A 16792-nucleotide genomic window follows, 5' to 3' on the forward strand; every position below is an offset into this window, starting at 1 on the left:
TTCCCTGGTGGCGTAGTGGTTGAGAGTCCGCCTGCTGATGCAGGGGATACGGGTTCGTGCCCTGGTCTGGGAGGATCCCACATGCCGCGGAGCGGCTGGGCCCGTGAGCCATGGCCACTGAGCCTGCGCATCTGGAGCCTGTGCTCCGCAACGGGAGAGGCCACAACAGTGAGAGGCCCGCGTACCGCAAAAAAAAAAAAAAAATGTAGATCCCTTAAATAAACTTTAGCCAAGATAAAAACAAAATAATTTCAGATGTGCTGTATTTGTTTATTAGGGAATGTCTTCGGGGGAACAAAAGATCTGTCCCTTTCCATTAATATGTATGTACATTAAAAATAATTTTAAAGCTCCAAAGGGGACTTTCAAAATGACTTAAATAGCTGTCGCACATACTGATAATATAGTTATGTGGAAATAGTTGGAAAACTAAGCTGTTTTGTGGAAAAAGGAAATTTCAGCTTTGCTTTGAACTAAAACTTCCTCCAGATAATCGAGAACTAAAACTAACCAGATTTAACATACATTTTAAAAAATTCACTACATTCAAATAAGATTTATAGATACTGAAAATGTAGAATTTTGGGTTTGGACTCTGCCAATGATAAAAGACCTTGGGCAAGTTGTCTAATCTCTTTGAACAGGAGTTTTCCCATTTGTGAAATAGGCAAAATAATATCTGCTGTGCAGGGGATTTGCCAACATTCAACGAAATAACAAATTCACAGTACCTGATGCGTATTTCATTTCACGGTGGCTGTGTTGATGATGGTGATGAGGAGGAGGGATGCAAGGATCCCAAATGAGCTAAGTTCCTGCAGACCCAACAATCCCCAGCACAGGGCTAGCCAAGAAGTAGGTCCTAAACAAACACATGTGAGTTGATCAGTTATTTCCTACTGGAAACCACACAAATTAAAAACATTTGTCCTCTGATTTGTCATCTCTTTTCAAGGGACCTCCTACCCCTAGGCTTTAGCATATACTCTTTAACTAGCAAATGCACCCTCCCCACTCATTAATACTGGCTCAGGGCAAGCTACGCTACGAGATTATTTTCTTTTGATTATATTTTCCCCATCTAAGAATGTTTACTCTTTCTGTATTATGCCAAACCGCATCATCTGGAAGAAGGTACTACAACTCCAGTTGGAAAGACCTAATTGGGTTTCAGCCATTGCTGGGAAAGTTGTAGTCCTTACTTAAAATCATTACTATTTTAACTGGCCAAGTGCCCTTTGTTCTCAGATTAATAATCTCTGCATCATGCCTGAAGCCTTGAAGTTATTTTCACTTTTACGCTAAATTTCACCAGATTCTTTTTGAAAGAAAAGCACACCCTCATTTTCAGAGCTCAAAACTCCTCTGAGTTTTTCTAGTCACCTTATTTCAGAGGCCTAAGCTTTTGAAAAGAAATCTCACTGCATTGGTTTGAGTTCTCTTTGGCCCATCCACTGAGCCAGCTATTTTCACTGGCAAAAGGAAACAATATTTGGTTACTGTTCATTTATTTGTTTCAGAGAAACTTTGTCATACCCCAGTTTAAGCCATACATATTAACATTAGTCTAGAAACAATGCAATATTTTGGGACCAAATCAGTTTCAGACCATCGCATTGGAATATTACAACAGACTGAATTACATACGACAGGTTCAAGCTAATATGGCCCCCTCCCCAAATTACTAAAATGTCTAAAAGTAAAAACAAGCTGATGTCAAAGCGTAAAAGAGAAGTGTTGTTTCTTCAATAAGGTGTTTAATCAAATGTAAAATTTTGAAACTATTCAGCTAATTCTCAAGTGTTCCATGGTAATTAACCGGGCTACTGAAAACCTAAAGTAATCCAAAACCTTTGCTTTTGCCTCCTCCAAGATAAAATTTGAATCCATTCTTGGTAACAAGGAAAATAATGTATTGGTTTCCATGCCTTTCTTTTCCCCTGTCACCCTCTCACCTCCCAAGTTCTGAAATAGCCCAAAGTCCGAGATATGTTAATGTCCAACCCAAGGGCAAGTTAACTGATGGTTTGTGAAATTTGCCTCTGAAAATCTGAAGCCGACTGCAATTCCAGGATGATTTCCGAGGAAGAGACAGTCTACTCGATCAGTTCGGGAGGCTCCAGTTAACCCTGTCACCATGGGACCCACCCTGGGCCCATCAGCCCAGTCCTGCCCCTGGGAGGAGGCATTTGTGGGAGGGAAAGAAATTGCCCTTGGATGTTAACTCCTCTCCCCAGCTTCCTCTCAACAGCGTATTATTGATTTATTGTCTGTATATTTGTCTAAACCCTAAAGCTATTTATCTTTTCACCGGGATAACAAGTTCTGTATGTATTCAATCTACCACATAAGGTAGAACTTCTTTTCTATTTTTCCCTTAAACTAGCTCCTTTAAGCTTCAAAAAGATTCTGAGATTTGGGGAACAAGTTCTTACACAGATTTTCTCTACCTCTCATGATTTTATGGATTTTCATCAGTTCCCCTCAGCTTTAGTCTTTTACTGCCAATACTTTCATCCCAGCAGGCATCAAGAAAGAGGTGGGAGAGAAGACAGTAAACTATGGGGGTGGGGGGAGAATGGAATAAAAGACACAGGATGGGGGAGCTGGAGAAAGATGAAGGCTTGAAGGGTTGGCCATTGCACTAGAAAAGGCTTCTGGTAAAATAACAGTGATACCTTGGAAGAAAGTGTTTCACATTCATTTATTTAGCCATTTCAAGTGGTATGTACTTGACAGGAAGAAAGAGATACAGGTTAGACCTATTGCTACACATGCCAATAGGATTAAAAACAGTCTTGCTTTACTTTCTGCATCACATATATTGAAACCTCACGGACAAAAACAAATCCCATATTGTAGGGTTCCATTTACGTGAAATATCCAGAATGGGTAGATCCATAGAGACAGAAGGAAGATGAGTAGTTGCCAGGGGCTGGGGTGAGGGAGGGAGTCGAGGGGGAGGCGGTGGTGGTGACTGCTTAATGGGGGTGGGGTTTCCTCTTGGGGTGATGAAGATGCTTAGGAACTGGATAGAGGTGATGACTGCACAACATGGCGAATGTATGAAACACCACTGAACTGTATACTTTAAAATAGTTAATTCTATATTATGTGAGTTTTCACTCAAATTATAATCCAGTCTCATTATGTATACTATATATGCATATAAATATGTATAAGTTGCATCCAATTTAACAAATATGAGTGTCAATGATATGCTAACCACTTTGCAACTACTGGGGATTCATCAACGAAAAAGATACAGCTCTTACGGGAGTTTTTAATAAATTAACCATGAAATCACCCTGCAGTGTGAGAAGTACTGTAACAGGGAAAGCACAGACAGCTGTGGGAGGGACAGTTCACAGAGACTTAGAGGGTCATGGAAGGCTTCCTACAAAAGTAACATTTAAATGGAATTAAAAGGTGCTATTCATTCCACAAACGTGTACTAGAAGGTATTAGTCACTGATACAGGCCCTAGGGACACAGCCGTGAACAAAATGAAGTCCCACCCTCATAGACCTTACATCCTTGTAGGAGAGACAAAGGATACAAGTACGTATACAAGTATAAGTGATGAATGCCATGGAGAAAAATAATACAGGTAAGGGGGTAGAGAGGTGTATGTGGGGAGCAAAGGTCCAAGTGCAGCTTTAGACAGTTGGGTCAAGGACTCCCCCACTAGTAAGCTGATATTTGAGCAGAAACCCAAAGTTAATGAGGGTGGAGGTCGGGCTGCTGTCTAGGGAAACAGCAGTCCAGGCAAGTCACAGCAAGTGCAGAGACTCAGATGCAGAAGAATTCTAGGTGGGCTTAAGGAAAAACAAGGAGGACGGTAGGTCTGGAACACAGTGAGTAAGAGGAAGAGGGGCAGGAAATGCAACTGGGAGCATCACTGTGGCCTCTCACCCATAAGACACTGGCTTGACTCTAAGATGGGAGGACTCTGGATGATCCGAAGTAGAGCAGCAATTTAAAAAGGGCTCCTCTAGCTGCTGTGCTGAGAAAGCAGATGAAAGGGCACAAGAGGGGAAGCAGGAAGATGAGTTAGGAAGCTGTTGCGTTTAACCAGGCGAGAGACAAGGCGGGGCTTGGGCCAGATACAGACGTAGGGGCAGCAGGAAATGACTTGATCCTGGATTGATGTTCTTTGAAGGTGGAACCAACACTTTTGTGATGGATTAGATGTGGGTAATGAGGGATGGGATGATACCAAGGTTTTGGCCTGATCGTGGGGAAGAGTGGAGTTGACATTTGCTGAGATGCGGAAGCCTGCAGGAAGAACAGGTTTGCTGGATGGGAATCAGGGGTCAAGGTTCTGAACGTGTGAGGTTTGAGATGCCCAAGAGACATCCCAGTTGCGATCCTGAAATAAGAAGCAGGAGTTCAGGTAAAATTCTGGATTAGAGGACATAGCAAGTTGGGAGACATCAGCAAACAGATGGTATTTAAACCCTGAAACCGAATGAGATCACCTAGGGGTGAGTTACCCAATGTTTGAAAGTCAAGTAAGCAACAGCCAGCCCTGAGTCTTATGCTGAGCAGATCATTTATGTGGGGAGAGAAACTTGTTACAGAGCTTGGAGACTCAGCAAGCATTTACATGCCAGATCCAGCTTTCACCAGACATCTCAAAATGGTTCAGGAAGGAGTCAACACATGTGTACAGACAGGAAAGGTGGCATATCTCCAAAGACAGATAGGAGCTGATTTAAGCAGGAGAGACTGGACAGTCATGGATCACAGCTTGCTGCTGCCGTGCCTGCTCTGCTCTACAGATTTCAGGGACGTTGTGTTCTTAACAGGAACTGTATCCCAGTTCAAGAAAACTAGAAGCACGGGACGGACTGCCTCTGAGTTTATCCCATCTTGTTTTGTTTCATTTTATTATTTTGAATGAACACTTGTGTTTCCAGTAATTGGAGAAACTTTTCAAAATATACAGCATGAGGTTTTTAAACCACCAAGATCATTTCTTTTTCACTCTATTCATCTAGCAGAAAGGTAAGGAATAGACCAACTTTTGCTGTCAGAGGGACTGGTTGTTACTCAGGGCTCCATCTTCAGAGAGACCTAGGTATCAGTGGCCCCAAATGCCCACTCCGTCCTCTAGCTGGCCTAAGTGCTAGAAGACCCTTAGGACAGGAATCCCCGCCTAACATGTACCTAGTGATCAAACATCATTTGCAACACTACGCTAGTGCACGTTACCGAACCAAATTCATTTGCCCGACTTGCAGCAAGCCAGACCCTGAGCGCTGAGGTTTGCAGCAGAGAAAGGGTTTACTCACGAGGCAGCTGAACTAGGAGACGGGAGAACACGTCTCAGATCCGCCTCACCAAGGCGAGGGGCTTGGGGTATTTGTGGGTGGAGAGTATAAGGTGTTTGGAGGTACAGAAAAAGGTGAGGGAATCGCTGCTCTACACAGGCCTGTCTGGATCACGCGCTTTTTTATGGGTTGCATGTTCAGGAAATGGCGGCGTTAGCATGTCTGAGGGTGGAGTTTGTGAGCCTCTGACGTCACAAGGTTACTGAGCGGACACTTGTGCATGCCCAGTTGTCGGGTTGGTGGTCCCAGCCAGTCTTAATTGGCTCAGATTCGAACTGCACAGAAGCTGACTCTAAATTCCTGAAAAACAACTTAATCAACCACTACCACAGCGGTCCATACGTCAGAAGTGTTATCTATAGGGGGTTGTTAAAGGAGTCTTGTGATGTATATCGCCTAAGCTATGTGAAGCTAGGAGGGTGTGCAATTTGCAAGAACAATTAGTCAGTGAAGGCAGGTTACAGGATATTCTTTATTAATTAATTAAGCTATAGTTTAAGGGATCTGATGATTGCCCTCAGTTTCACAGAAATTATACTACCTGTTCTCATTTAGATTTCAAGTGAAGAGTTCCTTATGGTAACCCTGCAGGTCGTCGTTGGTTGGTCTGTCATACTAATTTTTCTTTGGCTGTCACTCACCCAGAATTCCCCATTATTTTATTTATTTATTTATTTATTTATTTGCGGTACGCGGGCCTCTCACTGTTGTGGCCTCTCCCGTTGCGGAGCACAGGCTCCGGACGCGCAGGCTCAGCGGCCATGGCTCACGGGCCCAGCCGCTCCGCGGCATGTGGGATCTTCCCGGACCGGGGCACGAACCCGCGTCCCCTGCATCGGCAGGCGGACTCTCAACCACTGCGTCACCAGGGAAGCCCAGAATTTCCCATTATTGACCCAGAACTTCCACATTTACTGGTTACCTTATTAAAGTTAGACTCTGCATTTCGTAATCTACAGCGGTAACACTTTAGTTCAGCGTGCTGACACGCTGAACCTGACCAAAACTGCTTGGACCGGGATCCCTATAAGAACCGTTGATTGCATTTATTCCTTTCCTGGGGCAAAAAGCTTCCATTTCCTTTAAGACAATATCCTTCACAGCAAAACCAGACCTGTTTCCTAGCAAAGCTACCAAAACCCCTGACTACTACTGCCAGTTGTCAGTGGCCACTCATAATCTGCCCTGACAGAGCCAACCATACAAAGAGAGGGGTTGGGTGGCTGCTGCCTGGTAGGATTTCAGGACAGGGGAGAGGCTCCCATGCAGAACTCCCTCCCAGGCCACCTGAGCCCTGCTACCTGAAACTCCACCACGAGTGAATCATTCCTTTACAGTACACATTGCCTTTTGGAAAACATTCTTCAAAGAGGTATCGTACTTAGGTCAGTTGGTGGTTAAGAGGGTGGTGGTGGGGAATTACAAAGAGAGGCAAAGAGGAAGAGAGTTGAAATGAAGGTGGTAACATACAACTTTGTGTGCGGAGAGCCTTATTAAGGATTGTATTGCAACACTGGTGTAAACAGGGTAGGTAACGATTATGAGAGAATGATTCCAGTATGGCTCAAACCCACAGGCTCATGCCTAATGTGGTCTTATTATCTATTATGTATTTGTAGGAAAGCTTAATAAATAAGTGAAGATTCAACCTGATTTGTAATTGGCCTACCAATTCAATATACATTATAGGTTTTGATTAAGACAGTGATTCTCAGCTGTAGGCAGTTTTGCCCTATCCTCCCAGGGGTTACTGGCAATATCTGGAGACATTTTTGGTTGTAGCAAGTAGGGGATGGGAGCAGGTGTTACTGGCATTGAATGGGTAGAGGCCAGGGATGCTTCTAAACATCCTTCAAGGCCCATGAAAGCCTCTTCCAGAAAAGAATGATCTAACCTAAAATATCAATTGTGCTGCAGTTGAAAAACCCTGCTTTAGGCTTATAGGTGAGTAGCCAGGATTGTAGAAATGACAGAACTGTCATGTAGTAATTTCTAGTTACATCTTGCACAGGAACAGGAAAGCATGGATAATAGAGTACAAAGGCAAAAAGAGGCTCTGAATGTTGTTCATCTTCAGAAATTCATCGTTACATCCAGCCCCACAGTCTGCTATTTGGAGAGTTGGTTTTTGGCCTCTACATTTAATCTATTCATCACCATCTCAGAAGCCAGAAGGAGAAGGTTAGGAATCTTAGCCAATTCATTTTAAGAAGCTCTGGGCCTCTGTTTCAGTGATACCTCTAATCAATAAGCTCTATGGGAGGAAATTTCCTATAAATAACTTAATTGACAGATCTTGATGAGGGCAAGAATGCCTCAGTTCCCAGCTTCTAACTGTTCCAGCCAAATTCATGGCAGACAGATGCCATGAGAAGTCATCTTCTTCTCTAGCCCCTTCTGTATTTCCTTCCCTCTGATGAGAGTAATTCCCTCCCACCGCCCCTCCAGCACAGTGTGCACTCTTTAGCCCTCACCCATTCACCTTCTTCTCCATCCCACCCCCTCCTTTCCCAAGAGCAAGACCAGGTGACTAAGAGCTGACACAGTAGGAGCTGCCATCACTTACTTCCCGTTCCCGATCAATGCACTTTAACAGCAACTCATCCACAGCAACCACGACCTCATAGGGTACTTGTGGAATAAAAGGATTTCTCCATTCCACCTTCTACTTTGGCAAAGCCGCTCTAGACTTTAAAAGCAGCAGAGAAATCTTGAGAGAGGGCAAACCAAATTTGAAAATTTCACTAAGCCCACTGCTTTGTCTGAAGGTAAGTCTGATTTGGTCTTGAAAACTCGTTTGGGGAAGAGGAGAGGTGTCATGATCAGTGTATGCACAGAAGAGACCAGCAGTGAACCTCTGCTACCTGACACCCCCTGACTTAGGGAAGACCTACCAACTTGGCCAACCTGGGAGTAGAAGGTTTTCTCAATCCTTCCTGAACAATCCATGCCCTTAAAAGAACAGCCTCTGCTAGCTATCTGCTCCCTGCAAGCTTTCTTCTGGTGTCGGACAATCAATCAATCAACCTTAGCGCCAAGGTTTCTCAAACACATTTTTAATATCTTCTGGCACCTACATTACTATCGGATGACTCTTTTTCTTTTAATGCCAGAAGTGCCCTGATGTAGCCCATGGAGCCCTCCTTTAACCCTCCTATATTCTGACTCTGATTGTTTAGTTTCTGATAATACGTGTCCCTGGAATGCCCCTCTTGGCTAATGGAAGCATCCCTGTACTGCAGTCACAATCCCTCTTTAGGAGACTCTGGTTTGAACCCGATTGGAACCTGACTGGTATCTGCAGGATAAAAGAGAAATGTTGCTGAGTAGTCAAGAGAATTTGTCCAGACCTCCAGCCACAGGGAGAAAAGGAAGGAGGGTGGGAAGGAACCAAACTAATCTTCATTCTTCCAGCAGAGATACAGAGGCTGGGAAACATCTCATCCATAACAACCAAATCACGGCTCACTCCCTCTTATGCTCCTTTCCGTAAGGCACTTAAAGAAGAAGAAAAAATTAAGTCCCTCTTTTCCCCTTGCCTTTATTCTTTTAGCCAAGTTGTGACAAGCCACTGGTTTCTACCCTATAAATTATTTAAAATTCCACCTTCACATGGGGATTGGAAAATCAATCTCCCTGATTAAAAAGTGACCAGCTTCACATTTCTAAATGTCTCTTTAATCTTTTAATTATGTCTGGTTACAGACAGCATGAGTCTCAAAGAAGCAGAGAAATGCACTCTGTGCTAACTCAACTCAAAAGATCTATACGTCCATCAGCCTTTTTACTTAACCATGTGGCAGTGTTACCGTCGCATAGGACTGCTTGGAGAAACACTGCCTGAAGACGAGTATCTTAATATACTCTGATTTCAATGTCATGTGTGAAGTTTTGTTGTTTTTAATTTCTCCAACTAAATTAAATATTATAGCATCTAACTGGAGACTCTGTAGATGCAAACGCTAGTTTTAATACAAAGCACTGAGGCATATGAATTCATGCACAGACCTGAGAATTCACCCCAAATCCACCATCGTAAATAGGGCAAGCCAAAGCAACCCAGCTAAATGTATACATTTTTAAATTGACTCCGGTGCCAAGACTGTTGGAAGAAGAATTACAATCACTTCAACCACCCAATTCTTCATGAAAAACTACTCCTCTCTAGTGAGCTAGATGAAAAACAGTCTCCAGCAGGCTTTTGAATGTAAGCAACAGATGATGGAGTGCAAAACAAGGGGAGAGGGATCCAGGTAAGCCTTACAGGGATTCTTGGAGACGTCATTTATTATGTGTGTTGTTTGAAAATGCGGTGAAGTCTGCGATAATGCGGCCCAAGAAACCAAAGCATTTCAAAGCCCCAAACACAGACACGCAGCCAGCTATTCTTAACTCGACATCCCAAGGACCATCGGCAGAAATCCCTGCTGACTAATAAGCTGACTTAGACACCATAAACCACTGTTTTAAAGTATTCTTGCCATATGAATTGCACTGTAAATTTCACAGCCCCTTCTCCAAGTGTCTAACAGAGAAAAGGCACATTTAGCGTTCTGAGGTCCAGTCTAATCGGAGAGCAGAATGGAGGCTCCAGGGAGACACTTCAGAATGGAAATGGACGATTCCAATTCCCTCAGTTGTAAGTCTGGGCCTGGTTGGGATGTTTGTGCATATGAAACACAGGGGAATCTGAAGCACCACAAGAGATGGTTGCAGGCAAGAGGAGAGATTCACTGGGAAGGTTCTGTGGCCGTGAACCACTTTGATGGTCTAACCTGCCTTTGGCCTAGCAAGTTCAGTGGGCTTTCTCCATCTCATCTAGGCGGGGAAGTGACAGCATCCACTGGAGATGATGTGTTCTGTGGTCTTACCACCATGTGCTTGTGATGAGTCTGTATAATTCTTGAACTTAAAGGACAACCTCCCTATCTATCCTTGTGTTTCAAGGACCACACCTGAAATCTCTTGGAAATAATGAAAACTTGTATTCTCCAAGACTATTCTGAAAAAGATGATTTAAGTTATGTTTCCTATAATATTGCACAAAATTCTTCTAATCTCAAGTCCCAGATGCCTCAAAAATCCAACCTTGAGCTAATTTAGACACTCCTGTTGAGTTGACATGGCACTGTCATGGCCTAATGATTTCCTTTATACAATCAACTTTTTTTTTTTTTTTGCGGTACGCAGGCCTCTCACTGTTGTGGCCTCTCCCGTTGCGGAGCACAGGCTCCGGACGCGCAGGCTCAGCAGCCATGGCTCACGGGCCCAGCCGCTCCGCGGCATGTGGGATCTTCCCGGACCGGGGCACGAACCCGCGTCCCCTGCATCGGCAGGCGGACTCTCAACCACTGTGCCACCAGGGAAGCCCCTATACAATCATCTTTTTAAAAATGTCGTGTATTTATGTCCTTATGACTTTAATTTTCCTGGTCTGAAGCCCTATAATCATCTCTGGAGAACACACTGGATCTGCTCCTTCCCATGGGATTGGAAGGATCTTCATCTCAAAGCACTGCCCTTCTGACCTAACCTGAGTTAAATATAAAGGCCAGAACAGTGAAGCAAGACAAATCATCGAACACTCATTAGGCATCTACAGAGGCCAAGTGATAGAGATAAATGTACATAGAGATATCCACATAGACATACATTTAAATCTACAGGTATAGCTGGAGAGAGAGAGTTTAAAATCAAGTGAAACATACTAAAATAACTAAATAAATACAAAGTAGAATAAAATAAACTCCAAAAGAGAGGAATACTGATTTGTGCAAACAGGTAATAAATTTCCTTTTAGGTGTATTGATTGTGAATTTCCTAAGAGGTGGAGATGAGTGTGTAGGTTAGCAGTCATTATCATAAAAGTCATAATTAGAGCCCTGGAAGTAAATGAGATTCCCCTGGGGAAAGAAATGAAAGAGACATGATCAGCAATAATATCGGCGAATCAAAAAGCATAAGCTCAAAGAAGTCCTCGTAAAAGAGTTTAATCTAAAAAGGTGTTTCACGGAGTCAGATGTTGCAGAGTTCAAGGAAACACTAACACCATAGGCCGCTGGCTCGTAGATCCCTTCGGAGCAAGGCGTATGCCGAGCACAGTGGGAAAGGAATGGGGAAGGCATGGTTTCGGCACACGAAGGACTTCTAACAATAACTGGGAGGACAAAGCTGACCCAAAGGATGGTACTAAAACTCAGAGCTAAATTGCGTGATGCCAATTATAGAAGGTGGGAGGTTCTACGATGGTCCAAGATGCCGGCTTCCAAGGAGCCCTAGACCCCACAAAGAACAAAAGCAGATGCTGCCCAGATTGCTGCGGGAAGGATGACACTGAGGCTAGAACTTTTAAAAAATAAACTGCCCTAATATAATGTAATTGCCCAAGCTAGAAAATGACAAAGGCTGTTTAGCCAAACATTGATCCTGCATTCATGAATGGAAGAGTGAATGGAAGATTTGACAGGAAATGCCCCACTCCAGCTCTGTGGATGAAAGCCACCAGTGCATGAAAAGACACACGATAAAATTAAAAAAAAAAAAAAAAAAGACACATGAACTCTTCATCTCACCATCTCCTCTCGCCCTTTATTCTCATTGCAGAGACTCACAGCCAAAGACTCTTATCTGCAGACCTGCCAAAGGAAGTGATTGCCAAAGGGTCTTTTAAATGAAGAATGGAGACAATCTGTTGCCTCTTTTCATTCCGAACCACGGTATTGGATTTGAAGTGCTATTTGGGCATTTAAAAATAATGTTAGTGTTCCTTAGCTCTATTTGCAGCTCTTAGCACTTAGCTCTTAGCACTTAGCAGCACTTAGCACTTAGCTTTATTTGCAGCACTAGAGAACCAGTAATCCAGGAGCTCAGAAAAGAATAGTGGTTTCTTAGGATCAGCAAATAGTTAAGAAAATACATTCAAAGGAAGAAAATAGCAAATGATGATGATTCATATGTCAGGAAAATAACCTCAACTCGTATAATCCAGACATTCTTTGATTTATTCATTCATTCATTAAATATGCAGGAAGTGCCAACTTCATGCCCAGCACTGCCCCAAGGGTGGGGCTACATGTAAGAAGAGCATATGGTCTCTCCATTTGAGAGGTTCACCCCCTGATGGCGAAGGAAGAAAAAATAATATCTACCATTTATTCTGCACCTACTTCCCATCAAGAAATGCCCATAACCCTTTATCTGGCTTTGTTCATTTAATACAACCAATCTGGGAGTTAGGTATTATTATCTCAATCTGATATAGCAGTAAATTTAGATGTAGCAAGATTGAGTAATTGACCAAAGTCACACAGCCAATATGTGGAATTCAAACCCAGCTCCCCTGCAAAAGACCATATTCTTTGCACTGCACCACAGGGCCTCCTGAAATGAAGAAGAACTTCAACCTGCCCTCAAAGATTAATCACAGACATGTTTAGAAATAATAACAATGATATGATTATTGTAATAATACCATCACTTCCAATGCCTATCTAGGATTCTTGTCAGCACTGAGGAGAATTTTTGAACCCATGCACACCACTGGATCAACTCTGAAGGGCGTAGCCTGGGGAGTCTCTCCATGAGGAGAAGAAGATGTATTCAGAGCTTCTATCCATCTCTGGTGATGCTCCTCTAGGGTACTGGGCCTGCTAAAATGTAGCATCTATCTATCTATTTATCTATTTATCTGATCTATCATCTATCTATCACATATAGCTATATGTCTAGGATGGAGCATATAGCTATATGGACTCATTTCCAACCTTCACACTAGCCAGAGCCTTGGATCCTACATAAAGAGTATGAAGAAAAACTGACCTAGGCATTTTTATCACCTTCAGGGGGAAATGGTACTCCCATTGCACTGGGTGCATATTTCTAGACTAAGATGAATTACATTGCCTAATACCTGTTTTCTTGACAGTCTCTTTCGCTAGACTGTGAAGCTGTCCAGGCTAAGGACTCTTTTTCCTTCATCATGATATTTCCAGCTCATACAGAAGTTTATTGCACTTAGTTGATCATTAAAATGTTTACTGAAGAAAAGAAGAAAACTGCAGCTGTATTAGTTCATTATTGTTGTTGTTGTTGTTTTTAAGTTTATTCATTAAAGGTCTGTGGGCTGGGCTTCCCTGGTGGCGCAGTGGTTAAGAATCTACCTGCCAATGCAGGGGACATGGGTTTGATCCCTGGTCTGGGAAGATCCCACGTGCTGCGGAGCAACTAAGCCCGTGTGCTGCAACTACTGAGCCTGTGCTCTAGAGCCTGGGAGCCACAACTACTGAGCCCATGTGCCACAACTACTGAAGCCTGTGCACCTAGAGCCCATGCTCAGCAAAAAGAGAAGCCACCTCAATGAGAAGCCCGTGCACCATAACGAAGAGTAGCGCCCACTCGCCACAACTGGAGAAAGCCTGAGCGCAGCAACAAAGACCCAATGCAGCCAAAAATAAATAAAATAAAAATAAACTAATTTAAAAAAAGAAGTCTGTGGGCTAACTCCTAGGAGAATGGTTGATACAAAACCGAATAAAACAAACCCTGGTCCTGGTCTAACCTAGTTAGCACATCCAACTTTCACATATTGTTTAATTTATAAGGGAAGACTGGGTCTGTATGTATTAACCTTGAACTAAATGCTATGTTAATATGATATTTAAATTCCCACTCTGATTTCATTTATCAATATAAGGTCTGACATCCCTTAAAAAATAAGCTATAACTCAGAAGTAATCATCAATCAAGTTACAAAATTCATATCCAACTAAATGTGAGACATTGAATACATACATATATATTTATCTCCACTTTCTCCTGGAAACCCACTCACACATCAGTAAAAGAATACAAAAGTATAAACCCACAAGAAATACAACAGCAAAGAGGACATCAGTGGATGAGGATGGCAACGAATATCTGCTATAATGAAAAGTACTGGAGGAATGATAACAGTTTAAGCAGAACAGAAACGGCTGGATTCTGTGTGCCCATAGAGGCAACCCCATAAGGAACAAGCTAGCCATCCTTCAGAACTCTGGGAAGGCTCAGGAACTGGAGGTGTGGGGTGTGCAGAAGATACAGGCATGAGGTCAAGGGTGACTGAAAGTCAACATAAGGCAGCTAGCTCCTTAGGTCTCATCATGACCTACCTCCCACCTCCAGAGACAGGTGACTTATTCTCTCAAAAAACTGAACCAAACAGGCTCAGGACCAGGGACCCAAGGCACAGAAGACAGAGAAACAGGGGCCATTAGCAAAAGTCTGATCACCAAACTCTTCTAGCCTCCTCCCACCTACCACCCAGAAGGCCACAGCCAGGTTTATAATCCCCAGAAAGAGCTTTGGAAAGTCCTACTGTCGAGAAATTAAAGGGCTTAAGGAAGAGACCTGTAGAATTCAGGGTTACGCTAATAAAAATGTTGGCTTACTGCCCCGTCATTCTATAGTGAATCCCTCAGTTGGTGAGCCTTACGTACACACAGAGCATTCAGTTCACATGTGATTCCCTTGTAGCCAAGGGTCACAAGATTTGAGGGACAACCTCCAACATGAAAGACAGAGACAAAACCAGCAAACAGAAAACAAGAAAATCAGAGGGAAGAGAGACAATGCAGGGATTAGAAGAACACTTCAAATAAAGTATGCTGAACATCCACAGAGAGGTTAAAAAAACATATTCCATCTATAAAATAGCACAGGTGCTATAAAAAAAGGAACAATCCTAGAACACGAAAAATTCCCTAGAAATTAAAAATGTGGGCCCTGATATTTTTAAAATATCAGTAGAAAGTTTGGGAGACAAAGTAGGTGAAGTCTTCCAGAGTGTAAAACAAAAAGATAAAGCAGGCATTTGTGAGCGAAAAGATAAGAAAATGTGAGATTAATCCAGAAGGGTCAATAACTGACCAATAAGAGTTCCACAGGAAAAATCAGGGGGGTTGGGGAACAGCGAGAACCAAACTATTGAAGAAACACTACAAGAAAATTTCACAGACCCGAAGGATATAGATCTTTAGATTAAAAGATCCAAAAGGATGTGGAACTTGAGATTAAAAGGACCACGTAATGACCAACACAATAAGACCCAACCAAGGCATATCATTTTGAAATTTCAGAACTACAGAACTACACAACACTCACATAAAAATCACGGGGGATCAGAATGACATTAGACTTGTGAATGGAAACATTGGAAGCTAGAAGATAATGGTGCAATGCCTTTAAATTCAGAGTGAGAATTATTTTTAACCTAGAATTCAAATTTCAGCCAAACTATCAAACAAATGCAAGGGTAGAATAAAGATATTTTCAGGCAGGAAAGCTCTCAGTAAATTTACCTCACATGCACCCTTTCTCAGGAAGGGTGTGCCACCAAAATGAGGGAGTAAAGAAAGAGGAAAACCAGGAAGGAACCAAGGAGAGGCTCCAGCACAGGAAGGAGGTGAGGAGAATCAACAGGATGATAGCAGAGGGAAGTCCTGGGAGAACAGTGGAGCCCAAGAGAAAAACCAGTCCAGGTTGCAAAAAAGACGTCAAGGGTCCCAGAAAGGAGGTATTTAGACTCCGATAGACTACCTGCTCTATATTACTATGTGGAAAGTTTGGGGGACACTGTTGAAAGTTGGGGATAGTTATATACAAAGCCTGGCTGATGGAAAAAACAAGGCAAGTATTAACTCCAAGAAAAACAAAACGTTGTACAAGAAAGGAAAGGTAATTATAGGGTAATGTTAGCTCAGTAGAGAATATTATTTATACAGTTATAATAATATAAATCCTGAATATTGATTTAACTGAAAAAGGGAACAAGAGGAAGCAGTGTTGTGGGATAGGAGACTTAAGTCCTCCCCAACTGTAATAGTCACTAAATAATGATCTAGTCAGACACATATATGACTTAGAAATATGGAAGTAAATACCAGAAGAAACTGCTAAAATTAATTGAAAGTAGCTACCCGCAGGGACTAGTGGTAAAGGGGGTGGGGCAGGAGAATAACTGTGGGTTTTGTCTTTATTTTTTAAAGTGCTTTAGTAATATTTGACTCTTAAAATATATACATTTATTTGGATACATCTGAAGTTATTTTTAAGCTGCCGTAACTCTGGTTCTAAGGAGGTTTATGATCAACAAATCGGATACACTTCTGCCCTTAAGGATCGTACAATTTAAACACAAATCTGAGAAAAATCATACAGACCATTTTCTAACCTAACAAAGCCTAGGAGATTTCAGAACCAATCTGAATGCATTTGTCCCTTCTCCCCTCCAACCTGTAGATATCTTTAAAATGTGAGAAGCTCCATAAGCAGATACGCCCACATTTTCCCAAGATGTTTGAGATTACATAACGACAAAACTTTACCGCAGTCTGAGTGAATGTGTACATGGTAGCACTTGCTCACCAAAGCAGGGAAACCAGCTGATGTTAGGAGAATTTGTAGAGTCTTTATCTGAG

General features: G+C 42.5%; 1 long non-coding RNA gene across 1 annotated transcript in view; it reads left to right on the forward strand.

Moving 5' to 3' along the window:
* LOC117202686 (uncharacterized) overlaps positions 1-14156 on the forward strand; it is an 84132-nt gene extending 69976 nt beyond the window's left edge. Inside the window, exons 2-3 of the long non-coding RNA XR_007479914.1 lie at positions 11940-12052; positions 12831-14156. This is a non-coding gene — a long non-coding RNA (uncharacterized LOC117202686). The remainder of the gene's footprint in view (positions 1-11939; positions 12053-12830) is intronic.
* The last annotated feature ends 2636 nt before the right edge of the window (positions 14157-16792 follow it).

Source organism: Orcinus orca, chromosome 10, assembly GCF_937001465.1.
Source record: "Orcinus orca chromosome 10, mOrcOrc1.1, whole genome shotgun sequence".
Taxonomy (NCBI): Eukaryota; Metazoa; Chordata; class Mammalia; order Artiodactyla; family Delphinidae; genus Orcinus; species Orcinus orca.